The sequence below is a fragment of the Chionomys nivalis genome, chromosome 7, assembly GCF_950005125.1.
Source record: "Chionomys nivalis chromosome 7, mChiNiv1.1, whole genome shotgun sequence".
In the NCBI taxonomy this organism is placed as follows: domain Eukaryota; kingdom Metazoa; phylum Chordata; class Mammalia; order Rodentia; family Cricetidae; genus Chionomys; species Chionomys nivalis.
The window spans coordinates 43184315-43200595 of record NC_080092.1 but is presented as its reverse complement, the minus strand read 5'-3'; the positions used below and the strand labels follow the sequence as shown (position 1 = coordinate 43200595).

The window sequence follows — 16281 nt, the reverse complement described above, 5'->3', positions numbered from 1 at the left end:
CAAAACAATAACCAAAACAAACAAACAAAATTCACTGCTCATTCTGACACCATGAAGCATTTCTGCTACCTTCTCCTTGAATCTTAATATCTTTAATTGATTTTGCACTGATTTTTGTATTGATGTGAGATGATAGTTCATCCACCGCCATTATTTTCCGTGTTCAATATCTAGTTTTCCCAGCCGCATTTGTTGAAGAAACCTTCCTTTCTGCATTGTGTCTTACTGACAGCTTGCCAAGGATCAGATGCTTATTCATGGGTTTATTTCAAGATTTTGTCCTGTCCCATTGGCCGATACACCCACTTTCACGTCGTTATTACGCCGATACCACATCGTTTCATGTTAGAGCTGGGGACTGCTCTCTCCTGGTCTGGCATTGAACCTGGGGTCTTGATTTCCATAAACAGGCACTCTACCAGTAAGCTACATCTTTGGCCAGACCCTTCTTTTACATATTTATTTATTTAGTATTTATGTGAGTGATCATCTCAGGCATGCCGGCTCACATTACACGTGGAGGTCAAGTCTTTCCTTCTTCCATGTGTGTATCAAGGATTCAACTTAGGTCTTCAGACTTGACAGCAAATATCTTTACCCACTGAGCCAACTCACATCCACCTTTTATTTATTTAATTTTTAATCCTAAAACAGAGTTGCTAAGTTGACTAAGCTGGCCTTGAACTTGCAATCTTCCTGCCTCTTTCCTCCCAGGTAGCTAAAATTTCAGGTCAAGTCAGGAAATGTGATTCTGATTTTCACAGATTATCCTCTGACCTCCACACATATGCTATGGCACATGTATGTGAGCCAGCATGTTTGTGCCACGGGGGTGACACTTAGGGACATTATACTAAGTGAATTAAATCAGCCACAAAAGAAAGGCCTGTGACTCACTTGGGCAGCTCCCCTGCATAGCAAATGGTAGTTGGTACATGGCACCCTGCTTTGTAAAGACTGTGAAGGCTAAACATAACCACTCCCGGCTAGTTTGGAGCCTTCTGTGGACAGAAATCTACTCCCAGTGACCTCACCCTCTGCTGCTCTGGGAAGAGAGTCCACTTGAAATGAGCCACTTTCGCCTCTCTGACCTCTAGAGTAGGTAGAGGCTTTCCTGTGTGGGTGATTCTCAGAGTCACCCACACTGTATCTGGTGACTGATCTCTGATGTGGTCTGTGCTAGTCTCCCCTGGCTGATAAGGTTCCTGAGAAGGCGGTTAGTGACAGCGAGGCCCTCTAGAGGAGCGGTTCTCAACTTCCTAATGCTGCGACCCTTGAACGCAGTTCCTCACGTTGTGGTGACCCCAACCATGCGGTTATTTTCGATGCCACCTCATAGGTGTAATTTTGCTACTGTTATGAATCGGCTGATATTCGGCTGATCTTAGGTGCCTGCAAAGAGGTTGTCTGACCTCCGAACCCTCCCGAAAGGAGTCATGACCCACAAGTTGAGAAACAGTGCTCTGGGAGGATTTAGGCCGGTAGAGGCTGCTTAGAGGAAGCCTCAGATGCCCCATGTTCCCTGAGTACCCCCAGTACAAAGGAATCCACACAAGGAGGTGCTGTGTGTGATGTGTGTGATGTGTGTGATATGCCATCTCTTGCCCTTGGCAGCTATCAGGAGCATCCTTCTTCCTGGGCGCAGGCTTGTTATGCCCAGTACTTCCTTTACAGATGTAAATTACTTTCTCAAAGGATTTCTCTCTCTCTCTCTCTCTTTTTTTTTTTTTTTTTTTTTTTTTTTTTTTTTTTTTGGAGAGCTACTCTCAAAATAACCCTTTACCATTGCCAGAAAAGACAGCAGCAGAGTGCTCCAGTCTCCTGCAGCCATGAGATCCTGGCTCTGGAGCCCACACGAGCTTTCCGCACATTTGCTCATGGATTCCCTGGCTCTCCCAGCCTTCGCTGGCTTCCCCCAGTTTTCCCACCTGTCCTTCGTGTTTGGTTTCATTTTGGTTCAGTATCTATGCTTTGAAAGGATAAAGAGTTCACAGGTGACCTCAATGCATTTGGCACTGGAACCCACACCTGCAGCCACTGGCATCCGTCCATGGTGATGCAGACGTGTGGTCACTTTTGTCTCAGCAGTGAAGTAAAACTGGGGCAGACAGAGTGAGCCTTTCAGTTAAAAGGGAAACGGGGTGCGGGAGGAAAGGGACAGCACTGTTAAGTGAGATCTAGGCTGCCCCAAATCAGGGCATGGAATTGGCCCTTTCTTTGGTTGCTGGACAGGGGCGAGGGCTGGTGATTTCCTGCTAATGATAAAGGTGGTGTGTGTGTGTGTGTGTGTGCGTGCACACACATGCGTGTGTGTGCGTGCTCGTGCACGCACGGGTATGTGTGAGCATGTACACACATTCATGAGTTTGATAAGGGAATGTGTGTGCCATGACACAGATGTGAGTTCAGAGTCCGACACTTGAGGATTGGCATTTTGCCGCGTGTGTGTGTGTGTGTGTGTGTGTGTGTGTGCTAGATCCCCTGGAACTGCCATGTAGGTGCTAGAAATCAAACCCAGGTCCTCTGGAAGAGCAGCCAGTGCCATTAACCACTGAGCCATCTCTCTGGCCCTGGCACCTGAGGTTTTACACTTGTTTGAGGCAGGGCCTTGGTTCTTTTGATGACCCACAAGCTTCTGGGGAGTCTCCTGTCTCCATGCCGCCCCCTCCACACCCCATGGGAAGCCAGGACTACACTCTCCAGCCTTTTTTGTGGTTCTGGGAATTCTAACTCGGGTCTTCACACTCACCTGGCAAGTTCTTTGACTGTGTGGCCTCAGTCTCCAGCCGTGGGGGTGGTGTTTTAAAAGAAGTTTCTTATATGTGAAGAAATGTTTTTCCCATGTAAGATACAGACAGAGCTGAGGCCAGTTTGCCTTTGGGGACCTGTGGCACCACCTCGCCCCTGTTTGGTTTTCGTCATCGTGCTGGGAGTAGGAGAAAGCTTTAAAGGACAGATCCACTCACACCACCACCTAAAAAGACTGGGGCTTAGTTCTGCAGGTAGCGAGGTGTTAAAGCCTCCGAGGCTCTCTCCATCTCTTGTCCCCACAGGTGACCTTGCTCTACCTTAGTAGGACAGTGACAACACAGCTTCCTAGACCCCTAGCACTGCAAAGTAGGATGGAAGCAAAGGGGCATCATTCACAGGGCTCTGCCCGGGCTGTGCTTCTCTCCGGCTCAGTGGGCAGTCATTTAAACATGGGAAACGTGACATTGAAGAGAAAGCTCAGCTCTAATAAAAGGACAGGCCTGGTGATGAGGACAAATTGTCCACTCTTCCAGCTGTATTTAAGAGAAAAAAGTATCAAAATTTGTACAACTCTATCCTGAACAATCTGTCAATAGTGAACAAATCCTGAGATTGTGTATTCTGTGTTTTAATACAGAATTTCTTTCTTCTTTTTTTAAATATTTATTTATTCATTTATTTATTATGTATACAGCAGACCTCATTACAGATGGTTGTGAGCCACCATGTGGTTGCTGGGAATTGAACTCAGGACCTTTGGAAGAGCAGGCAATGCTCTTAACCACTGAGTCATCTCTCCAGCCCCTCTTTCTTCTTTTTTTAAAGATTTATTTATGAGCTGGAGAGATGGCTTTGAGGTTAAGAGCACTGGCTGCTCTTCCATAGGTCCTGAGTTCAATTCCTAGCAACCACATGATGGCTCACAAGCATCTGTAATGAGATCTGGTGCCCTCTTTTGGCGGGCAGGGATACATGCAGACAGGATACTGTATACATCACAGTATGTATGCCGTGTTCTGACTACATGTATGCCTGCATGACAGAAGAGGGTGCCAAGTCTCAATATAGATGGTTGTGAGCCATCATGTGGTTGCTGAGAATTGACCTTGGGACCTCTGGAAGAACAGCCAGTGCTCTTAACTGCTGGAGCATCTCTCCAGCCCCCTAATACAGGATTTCTAAGGGGGACATGAGCTGGACTAGACTTCCAGGGAGGCTGGGCCACCCCCAACCCTAACAGCACAGAATTAGGAATTGAATGTGGCTTAGAGCTGGAGTGAGTGCTTAGCAGTGGGGGAGGGAGGGGGAGGGGTGTCTCCCACTCGAGCTTGCAGAAGAAAAGGAAGTTGGAGCAGGAGAGATGGCTCAGCAGTTAAGACCACTGGCTGCTCTTGGCAGAAGTCTTGGGGTCAATTTCCAGCACCCACATGATGGCTTGCAACTGTCAGTAACTTCAGTCCTAGGGTGGTGCAGGAGAATTGTCTGTATTCTGTCAATCATGTTTTGAATAAACGCTGATTGGCCAGGCAGGAATATAGGCGGGTCAACCAGACAGGAAGTAGAGGTGGGGCGATGAGAATAGGAGAATGCTGGGAAGCAGGAAGCTCCCTCCACACTCCTGCACAGACCACCTAGAAGCAAGATGTAATTTGCCCTGCTGAAAAAGGTACTGAGCCACATGGCTAACATAGATCAGAATAACGGGTTAAATATAAGTGATAAGAGCTAATATGAAGCCTGAGATAATGGGCCAATCAGTTTTATAACTTATGGAGATCTCTTTGTGATTTTCTTTGGGGCTTGCTGGCTGTGGGGTATCGGGTGAGCAGAAACCTCAACCAGCAGGCCCCTCATGTTACACTAGGGGATCTTGGGTTACTTCCCAAACGTGGGAAGGCAGGCTGTCATTACAGTGTGCCAGAGAGTGTGGAGGACATAGTGGGCTCTACTGCCAGGGCCTCTGATTCTGTATTTTTGAGGCAATGCAGAGGAGGTAGGAAATACTCCAAGTTGAGCCTATTTGACTTGGGAGAAAAACACCCAATAGCAGGTTCACTGGGAACTTCCTGGACAGAGGACCATCATTTGTGTCGTGACCCTGCTCAATGGTCTAAGTCCCCAGAGTCCAGGCACACTGGCCACAGAAAGGACAACGGAGTTAGAGAACCACATGGTCCTAACTCTATCCTGAACTCAGAGAAGCCTCAGGAGGGGGAGATGTTGGCTATTTCTCGGACCAGCTCAAATATCTGCATACCTTCCAGCCTAAGTGAGAACAGAGGCTGCGCAGATGGACCCTGGAGGAAGCTTCATGACCTGTGCCTCTGGCCACGGGGCCAGCCAGGGAACCTGTGATTCTGTGGGGAGAAGGCAGAGCCCAGTGAACACTGGAGGCCTTGCATCTGCAAGGGGCACTGGATACGCATACTCTTTCTCTGCACTTCCTCCTCCACCGGAACATGTGGATGGTCATGGGTCCCTGGAATGGTTTGCCCCTAGGGAGCAGCCAGCACAGCTGCTCCCCTCCTACAGTACTGACAGTGGTCTTGCCTCTCACAGTCGGTAAGCAGAGTTTTCTCCGCGCGGCTACATCCACATCCCTCTCACTCAGGGGTTCCTCTCATGTGGGTTAGGGTCCTATCCCCACAGTGACCTGCTCTCTCCCTCCCACTCTGAGGAGGTTCTGCCTCTCCTAGTCCTTACCTTTGAAAAACTACACGTAAGGGGAGGTTTCCTCACTAGCGCAAGGTCACGCATGCGCCTTTGCCCAGCTGCCCTCCATCCTTCAGAAACTCGCGCAGTCTGTGCTCCGGTCTGTGCAGCCGGTGGTGTCCTAGTTTGCCTTCTATTGCGTGAGAAAGACCACAGCCACAGGCAGTTTAGGGAGGAAAACATTTATTTGGCAAACTTGTCCTGATCCCACAGCGAAGGGACGCTAGCCCACTCGAACATGTGACTCTGGCAGGCCTTGCCCTCCCCCATTCCCTCTGCCCTGCTAAAAACCCTCAGATTACATTCCTAAAGCCAGACACTGAGGTCTCTTCCCTTATTTTGCCACTTCCTCCTCCTGAGGCCGACTACCAAAGTCCAGCAATCAGAAGCCCCCTTAGGTCTGCCTAATTAACATTCCCAATTAAAATTAAACCCCTCATTCTAACACGGGGTTTCCCCTTTATAAACCGTTTGCCTATGTGCTACGAGTGTACCCCTCTATCCAGAGGGACATCCCTGCGGGACAAATGCCCCTTCCTCCTTTCCCTTGTCTCCTTCCCCTTCTCCCTTGTCCCCTAGCTCCTTTACCATCGCACCCCAGCCCATTCTCACACAGACTTCCCCTTCTCCTCTTAAGACTCACACCTGAAAGGTCACTTGTTGCTGTTTTCTGCCCGAGTCAGAAAGCAGCCACTTCAACTTTTCATTCCTGCTTAATAAAGGATCTGTGAAAACAGTGTTTGGGCGTGGTTTGTACCTAATCTGGAGTCCTCAGAGGAAATCCCCACTGTTTGGGGGTCTCCTCATACAGTCCTTCACTGAGGGAAACCAGGGCAGGAGCTCAAATAGGGCTAGCAACCTGGAGGTGGTAATTGAAGCAAAGACCGCAAGAAACGCTGTTCACTGGCTTGCTTCCAGGTTCCTTATACAGCCCAGGTCCACCTGCCCGGGTATGGCACCTGCCATAGTGGGCTTGACCCACCCACATCAGTCATCAATGAAGAAAATGCCCTATAGACTTGTCTGATAGAGGCAGTTCCTCCATTGGGATTCCCTCTTCCCAGATACTAATAGGTGTGTGTCAAGCTAATGGAAAAACTGACCAGCACACAGTCATTTCCTTTCCGGATGCTCTGAATGAAGTCGCCGTGCACACCCTCGTGCACATCTTTAATGGAGGTGAACGGAGAAAACATGTGGAGATGGCTTTTAGTCATCTCTTCAGGCCTCAAGGCCCCGTGGCAGAACCTGTGCAGGGTCACATGACCAGGCTATGCAGTTAGGAAACAAGTCTGGGTCGCCTGCTGTCGCTCTTTTGCTCCACCCACATAGAAAGCACAGGCCACGGGCCAAAGACCTCAGGGCGTCTAAGCAGCTGGCAGTGGGCAGGCTGAGCAGCTGAGCATGGCTCCCTCTAGCGTTACAGTCTGGTTCAGGCCTCAGGTGCCTGGAACAATTAACAGCGCTCATTCTGAGGTCTGAGATCCTTAGGATCCGACGGATCTTTGATGAGGGCCTGAAGTTTCTGTTTTCTGGATCTTTAAAACCTTTTTATTATTTTCATTTCATTTATTTTATGAGGCTGGGACTTACATAGCCCAGGCTGGCCTTGAACTTGCTTTGTAGCTGAGGGTGAACTTGAACTCCTGAGCCTCCTGTCTCCACCTCCCAAGCTCCAGGAATACAGACTTGGGCTTCCACACTCTGCTCCTTTATCCTCCATTAGCCAGCCCCACCCACTCTAGTCTCCTGGCACCGCCCTCCTCCTGCTTCGGCTCCACTCTGGTCCAGCAGCCTCTTCCTGCTGTCAAGCAGTGGGCTGCCTTGTTGCTTTTTCATCTTGGCACGATGACTGCTCAGCTGCCGCTGTCACCTCTACCATCGCCACTGCTCTCGGTGGCCTCTTTAGCTTCTTTGTGTTACCACCGCGGTTCTCACTACAGAAGTCAAGTGAAGATCACTTATGGCGTCTTTAGAGGAAGTTGGGTGTCTCCCTGCCAACTCATTGGATGAACAGGGTTATATAGCCTAAGAAGGATGTTAGGGCCAATCACAGCTGTGTGTTTGGACCAATCACATCCTGACTCTTAGGCTAGTCTCGGCAGCCCCTCTGCCAGACCTCCTAGGGAAGAACCCTCCCTCTGACCAAGGTGGAAATAGTTGCAGGGTTACTTAGACATGGATTTGGGTCGTGATGATGAAACACTGGGAAGAGTTGTTTCAAACAGTGAGGACTGGGCTGTGCCTTTGGGAGCAAGGGCAGTCAGTTGTGGTTGCCAGATCATTTTCTCAAGGTGTCCCTGCAGTGTTCCAGATGGCTGGTGCTAGCGTAAGGGTAGCCTGCCAGTCTGCTCGACCTCTGGTCCTTTGGCTTAAGGCAGCCATTACAGCCAGGGAGAGCCAGACAGTTGCTGATCGGGGAGTCCAAAGCCCTATCCACACTCGCTGCTTCTTTACAGGAGAACCAGCATCAGAAGGAGCGCTCACAATATAAACAACTCACCACTGATGTGAATAGGGATTTTAAGGGTGCTTACAGCCTGCCCAGTGCCCACGGATAGATAGATAGACACCCCCCCCCCAACACACACACACACAATATTTCATGGAGTCCATTTTGTGCTGTCCATATACTCTTGTTCAGGGCCATCCATTGGTTGACCAGGAGCCACGCCTTTAAAGAAACAGACTCTCCGTCCCCCAGAAAGCATCAGCTGCCAACAGTACCTCAGCTGGAGGTGGGGGCTCATGAGAAGTCCCTCTCCATGCTAGAATGCCGACTGGCTTGATCTTGTGCAGCCACAGCCACTGTATGCATGGGTGCAACAGTCCACAGACACTGTTTCTCTGCTGTCCTCCCCAGTCCCCTGAGCCTTGGCGGGAGTGTCATGTAGATGTTCCAGGTGTGGCTGAGCCTTGGCGGGAGGGTCATACAGATGTTCCGTGTGTGGCTGAGCCTTGGCGGGAGGGTCATACAGATGTTCCGTGTGTGGCTGAGCCTTGGCGGGAGGGTCATGTAGATGTTCCAGGTGTGGCTGAGCCTTGGCGGGAGGGTCATACAGATGTTCCAGGTGTGGCTGAGCCTTGGCGGGAGGGTCATACAGATGTTCCGTGTGTGGCTGAGCCTTGGCGGGAGGGTCATGTAGATGTTCCAGGTGTGGCTGAGCCTTGGCGGGAGGGTCAAACAGATGTTCCGTGTGTGGCAGAGTGCTCCAGCCACTTACTCTCCACACTCTGATTAGCTGTGAGTTTTGTATTGACTTCCACCCAGTGCAGGAATTTCTCTGCTGAGGTCTGAGAACTGCACTGTGGGTATAGAGACGTGAATTGAGAGGGCAGATGAACACTGTGTCCCATTAGCAAAATCATAGTAGGTTCACCACTATGAACTGAACCCTGGTCCTAACCCACTGATCCATCTCTTCTGCTTCATTAGTAAATAGTTCTAGAGAAAAATAAATGCTGGGACGGAGCCTGTAAACATCTGTTACCCTGCGACCCCAGGACCCATTTGCCTTTTTCCGTTTACACAAGAGCATCAGTTCCTCCAAACCATTGTGCTCTCTCTGTCTCCCCAGCCCCTCCCCCCCCGTGTGTGTGTAGGTTCCCACAGAGGCCAGAGGTGTCCGATCCCCATGACCACAGAACTGGAGGTACAGGCAGCTGTGAGGTGCGGGGCATGCATACAGAGAGAGTCCTTTGCAACTGCTGAGCCATCTCTCCAGCCTTGTTTTCCCTTTCTTGAAAAACCCTCCTCCATTTTAATACTTTTCTGTGTGTCCCTGGTAAAATCTTGGGATTTTGGTGAGTGCCCTGGGGCCCCAGAGCCACGCTTTTAAAGTTGGGGCGTGAAGGGTGGGAGCCACGCGGCTCACTTGCTTTGTCCCCGCACTCGCTTTCACCTGGGTTGGTCACGGACCCAGGGCTGCGGGTCCCAAAGCACTGCCACATTCGCGGATCTTCCCTGGCCCTGTGCACTCATTGGCATGCCCCAGTTTTCCTTATGCCTTTCCGGATGCACAGCAGGACGGCAGGGACGCGCAGGGCGGCAGAGACGCAGGGCGATGGGGACACAGACGAATCTCCGACTCACCACTTCCATGAGTGCTGTCCCCTATAGACTCAGAATGCTTCCTCCCGCTGGTTAACTTGGGTCCCCACTTTTAGTGCATTATTCCCCAACTGCTCTCAGTTTTCCTATCCATTTAGCATAGACAGTCCTATTCCAAGAGTATGGAGAGAATTTTCCAGAAAAAAATACACTGCCTTGAACACTGGATACAATGAAAACAGCCTCTCCCATCTGAACTTTTAACCTGACGATTTTAAACTCAAAAAACAAAATACAAAGCTATTCAGATAATACAAAGATATTCACTGAGTCCAGCAGATGAATTCTTGAGGTGCTGTAAATTTTATTTTACGTGTGTGCAGGAGCCACATGCATACCTAAGTATATTTGTATGTGGACCATGTGCATGCAATACCCAAGGACACCAGAAGGGGACAAAAGAGCCCGTGGAACTGGAGTTCAAGCCCGGCTTCAGCTGCCAAATACGGGTGCTGGGAACTGAACCCAGGATCTCTGGAGGAGCAGCCAGTGCTCTTAACTACTGAGATATTTTCCAGGACCGGGTTGGTTTGTTTGTTTATTATGTATTTTTGAAAGCTTCTTATGAAAGAAACCGCTTTTAAAGAAGGTAAAGAAATTCCTTTAGATATGCTCTGAGTTGGAGGCCAGCTTGGTCTACAGAGTGAGTTCCAGGACAGACAGGGCTACCTAGAGAAATCCTGTTTCGAAAAACAAAAGACTATTCCTGAAAAAAGGAATCTATAGCAACCCAGAGAGACCAGAAGAGGGCATCAGATCCCCGGGAACTGAAGTTACAGATGGTTGTGAGCCATCCATAGGAGACACTCTATGTAGGAAGGAAATCATCATTAAAAATCTATGTATCTGTATCTCATGTTAAATCTCATAGTTTGATGAAGTTTTTTTTTTTGTTTTGTTTTTTATCCTAGGCCCCGTGAATGTTGTTTTGGGTAAGCAACATTTTAAGGTTTTATGAAACGTTCAATAGATCCAAAGATATCATTTAGTAGATTTTAAGATGGTAAGAGTACCTCAGTTTATGAGTGTGTATTTATTAGGCCTTTCAAAATATCCAAAAACACATGCTAATGGTGCTGGTTAGGAATTTGCCCTTCGTGAAAATTCGGATACTTTGTGTGCGATCTCTGCACTAGCATACGTACGGGTCACAATCGGGACGAAGAAACAGCACCGAGAAATACTAGTGTTTCTGTTTTACGACTATTCCGCGTGTTGTTCTTTTCTCAAAGAAATGCTTATTTGTATAGCTAATAAAGCTGCGCGCCTTTCCTGCTTGTTCATCTAGCCGTTCGCTTGGGCATCGCCCAGTTTCTCCTAGGGAAAAAGGGACTAAGAACCAGAGCCGGCGCTCGAGTGCCCGCCGGTCCCCGTCATCCTGGACCGGCCGCCCCGGGCCCGGTGTCCCCGATCTCAGCCCTCCCGGATCGGCCGCCCTGGGCCCGGGGTCCCTGATCTCCGTCACCCCGGACGGGCAGCCCCGGGCCCGGTGCCCGCCTGGTCCCTTCACCCCAGCCCCGCCACCCCGTGCCCTCCGCAGAGGCGGCCGCCATCTTACAGGGCGGGTCCCGCGGCCTCCCAGCCGCCGTCAGTCGGGTCCCCCGATCCCACAGTCCCCGGGCGCCCCCTGCTCCCGAGCATCCCTCAGTTCCTCCTCGGCGCCTCCTCGCTCGTGAGTGTCCCCCGCGGGTCGCCGCGAGAGGCTGAAGGGGAAGAGCCAAACGTTTGTCGCTGCCTGGCAACCGGGCGGCCTCCGCGCGGCGGTTCTGGCCGGCGCCGCGGGATTCCGAACCCCTCCCCTGCATCCGTGAGCGCTGATGCTCTACCCCGAACCCCTGAGCCCAGGAGCGAGCCGGTGGAGCGAGGCCTTTAGCGACGCAGAGTCACTAGCTGACTGTGACCTCGTGGCGCAATGGTAGCGCGTCTGACTCCAGATCAGAAGGTTGCGTGTTCAAGTCACGTCGGGGTCAGCTTAGGTTATTTTTTCCACTTCGCCAACAAGAATAAAGTACAGCAAATCCTTAAAGACGAAATTGGATTAGTAGCGGATTAAATCGTCTTTCTTACACCGTGAAAGACAAGCACAACTTTTTCTCTTCTTTGAGATCGTGAACACCCGAACGCTCTGCAAAGCGATGATTCCCGATGACCGACAGGAGGCGCTGCTGCAGCAGCAACTGAATCGAGGTGGGACCTTAGGGAAGGTGCGCTGACTCAGCCTCAATGGTCAGAGTCCTGCCTCGCCCCTCGGGCTGAACCCCCCACCCCCAGATTTCCTGGACCGGTGTGAGCCATCAATGATGAACCTGTGCTTTAAGATAGATCTCTCCCTGTTTGCCTGGAGTTTCATTTTCTCTTGATCTCGCGATGATCATCTCTCGGGAGGTCATGTCTTCAACATCTGTGCCCATCCTAATCCCTACAAGTCCATTTACAACCATGAGACCTGGATGTTTTTTTGTTAATGGCTTTGTTTTCATTCTCTTCCTCTCCCGCAAGATTGATGCAGAAAATAAAAGTATGCTGCATCAAAATTATAAACATGAAATTGAGTTCTTTTATGTAAAGTGCTTGGAACCAGAACTGTATCGGATTTTTATAAAAACTTTTGGAATGTAGACTGTCTTAGGGTTACTATTGCTGTGATGAAACACCATGACCAAAGCAACTTGGGGAGGACAGGGCTTATTTCACTCACAGTTCCATATGACAGTTCATCATCAAAACTGCTGGGGGTAGGAACTCAGGGCAGGGACTTGGAGGCAGGAGCTGATGCCGAGGCCACAGAGGTGCTGCTCACTGGCTTGCTCTCATGGGGTATTAAACCTGCTGTCTTAGAGAACACCTGCCCAAGGTGTCTCAGCCACCATAGGTCAGGCCCTCCTCCACCAATCATTAAGTTGTCTTACAGGCTTGCCTACTGCCTGTCCGCACGCAGGCATTTTCTCTATTGAGGCCCCCTTCTCTTGGATGCCTGTAACTGTTTCAAGACAACATAAAACTAGCCAGGATATTGATACACATGTAATTACATATTTCTAAATTGAAACTCAAATTCAAACATAGGATCCACTTACGTTTCATACTAGGATCCACTTACGTTTCATACATAATCGCTATGTTCACCTGTCCTGCAAAGCCAAGGTGTAGAATTTTTGGGCTGACCTAGGCATCATGTCACTGGTCAGAAGGTTTTGGATTCTGAAGCATTTTGGATTTCCAGTTAGAAAGAGTCAAGCTGTAAGTAATTTGGTACTGAAATGTGTATCTGTACGTAGAAGTGAATGGCGACTCTGTTGTGGTGGCAGGAATATAATCCTAGTTCTTGGGAGGATAAGGCAGGGAACTGCAAGCTCAAGGCTAGCCTCGGCTACCTATCAAGATCTCGTTTCAAGAAAAGGAGTGGATAAGTGCATAAAATATACTCATAAAGTATAATTAAATGTGAAGCTTCTCAGCTTCTATTCAGATTGCCAATTCTAATTGCTCATTGAGTTCTATGATTCTGTTTAATTTTGGTATATGATATTTTTATTTATTTGCGATTTTTTCAAAATAATGAAGTTTACCATAAAAAGGATTATGCACACCAATCCTAGGACAGTGTATCACGTCAGGGAATGAGGAAGAAGAGACTGTGGTGTGTGCAAATGCTCTTTCTTACCAAAAGGATGTAGTCTTCATGGGGTCATGGAAAGTGACTTCTGGGGCTGGAGAGATGGCTTGGCTGTTAGCAGCACTGGCTGCTCTTCCAGAGGACGAGAGTCTGTTCAAGTCTCAGCTTTCACACTGCTGCTCACAACTGCCTGTAACTTCAGTTCTGATGGTTTCAACACCCTCACGCAGACATACGTGCAGGCAAAACACCAATGCACATAAAATAAAAATAAATAAGTAGTTTAAAAAAAAACAAGTAAAATAAAAGATAGCTTAAGTATGACTCACTCAACTTGTCTGACAGAGGCTTACAGAGGTGGAGATAAAGTCCCTCTGGATGAGATGTCACCCTTACATCATGTTGTCTAGCTTTCTCATATAGAAGGCTTCAGACGAAACTTACTCATGATAGAATTTAAAAGACAAGAATATTGAGGGGCTGAGGAGGTGGCTCCCTTGGCAGCGTGCTTGTGTGGCATGCATGACATGCTGGCTTCTGTTCCCAGACAGGATTAAAGTGGGCGTGGTGGATGCCTCCCACAAAGTCTGAACTGAGAACTTACAAAGATCAAAGGAGACAGAAAATTTGAGTAACTGTTGAGATCATGAAAATAGAATGAAAAAAATCTAAGCCTAAATTAAATAGTTTCTCTGAGGAAGATGATAATAGAGCAGGGGAGGGGCAGCATTCATGGAAGACAACAGGAGACCAGAGATGGTGGTTTGTTGCTTTCAGGCCTGACAATATAGAAGACCCTACTCTGGAGAGGTCAATGTATCTTAAGCCCGATATAAGACACCCACCCCCACATTCTGCGGTTTGCATGAGAAATGTCCCCAACAGATTCATGCATTTGAACACTTGGTTCCCAGTTGGAGGTTTTAGAGCCTTTAGGAGGAGGCAGTTCCTTGCTGGAGGAAGTATGTCACTTGGGTGGGCTTTAGGATTTCATGGTCTGGCCTCACTTCCCGTTCTCTCTCTCCTCTCTCTCTCTCTCTCTCTCTCTCTCTCTCTCTCTCTCTCTCTCTCTGTCTTTCTGCCTCCTGTCTGTGGATGAAATTGATCACTGTGCTTCTGACTGCCAGGCTGGCCTCGTGCTCCTGCTGTGATGCTTCCCCTGCTATGATGGACTGTGTTCCCTCTGGACCTCTCCGCTCAAACAGACTTCCCCTCCTCGAAGTAGCTATTACTTGGCATTTTATCACAGCACCAGAAACATAACAAGACACCGTGTAATGGCACGGTGCAATAAAGAAGTATTTTTAAAACATTGCAGATTATCTATAAAAAAAAACTACACAACTATAATTTGACTGAAACAGAATTATTGGCAGCAGCAGAAATGGGAACCAGGGAAGCTGTTCTCACAATTCCTAAATGCTCAAGGAGAACAATTGCCACCCTAGAACCTCAAGAACAGAGACGTTTGACTGAGAGGGTGGTGCTTGCCTTTAATCCCAGAGGCAGAGGAAGGTAGATCTCTGTGAGTTCAAGGCCAGCCTGGTCTACAGAGCAAGTTCCAGGACAGCCAAGCCTATTACACGAAAATATACTGTCTTGAACACCCCCCGCCCCGCCCCTCCAAAAAAACAAAATAGAGACATTTGGAAACAAATATACCTACCACACCCCTTCAAGACAGACTGCAATGGACGTGATTCAGGAAGGAGAAAGATATACAGAAGTTCTGACTGCTGAAGGACTGGTGAGCAAAGGAAATGCAGACTCCATTAGATGAATGCAAACAAGTGAAATACTGAACAAGAATAGCAGGCAATCAAGAACAAACATAACTTAGAAGTAAAGATGTGCAAGGGAGTATATTTATCAGAAGATTAGACTCTTTGCTGGGCTTAGATGGCATCAAGTGTGTCAAAAGTAGGAAATTCACATCGCAGAGATAAGGACTGGAATGAACCTCAGTTGGTAGAGTGTTTGCCCAGCACGCACCAAACCTGTGATCTATCCCCACCTACACACACACACACACAAGAATAGAGGTAGCATTTGTAACTAATTAGTAATTGATTGGCTGACAAAACAGTTAAAGTTCTTGATAACCATGCCAGAGCCAATCCTCAAGAGTTATTCCTTGGGTGCTGTTTGCTTTGCTTTCTATTTTGGGTTTATGATTTTTTTTCACATTTTTACGTATTATTTTGTGTGTCTGTGTCACGCATCAGTGAAGACTGAGGACCCATAGGCAACATTCTAGGGCATATTTGGGCATGATTTTTTTTTTCCCAAGATGGTTCCTGTGGGAGCGAGGGTACCCCTGTATCAATGAATATTCATAATATTCATGACAGGAGCACAGTCACACCAAGGACCCCAGCGCCCATGGGAATAGCAAGTCCTTGCCCTGCTCTGGCAGGGATGTTGACAGTGTGTGCACAAAGTACCTACTACAGTGTCTTCCTCCTTGAGAACCATGGTAGGCACGTGTGTTTACTTACCCAGCCATGGTTACCGGATGTTGTCTGTCAGGGAATTAAAACCAGGCACAGGCTGGAGGAGACACAGCAAGACTGAGGCCGTGGCTGTGACGTGTTTATTGCAAGCAACCAGACTTTTATACCCTTATCAGAAACAGAATATCGTGGCGATATCCAGGATCAAATACAGTTGTAGTTGCTAGGATACATTGAAATTTGCAAGCTATACAAGGTACACAAGACCAATTGTCCTGACAAATTTCTGTATGCTTCATTGATATTTATAAGGGAACATACAGAGAAATGCAAAGTAGCCTAAACGCTTCATTGCCTGAGGGGGTGCCTTGGTTTCTCAAGAACCAAAAGGCACACCGCGCCCCAGGAGCTACAGACTCTAATCTGTAAAACCTATGACACACGCCTCTCAAGGCAGCTAGGCCAGGCCGACTTCCTGATTCCCTACAGACGATAGCCTGAGCCTGCTCCCCTGCAGAGATCCCCTACTGAGATTAGCTGATCCACCTCCTCCTTCCACTGTGTGTAACAAACCCGCTGAGTTTCTCTGATGCTGGTGTCTCTATCAAGGAGCAAAGCACAACCAATCCCAGCTTCTC

The 16281-nt window shown here is 48.6% G+C and overlaps 1 non-coding gene across 1 annotated transcript; it reads left to right on the top strand.

Annotated features, from left to right (window-relative positions):
- The first annotated feature begins 11472 nt into the window (after positions 1-11472).
- Trnaw-cca (transfer RNA tryptophan (anticodon CCA)) lies at positions 11473-11544 on the top strand. Its single transcript has one exon. It is a non-coding gene; the product is annotated as a tRNA-Trp (tRNA).
- Positions 11545-16281: the final 4737 nt, after the last annotated feature.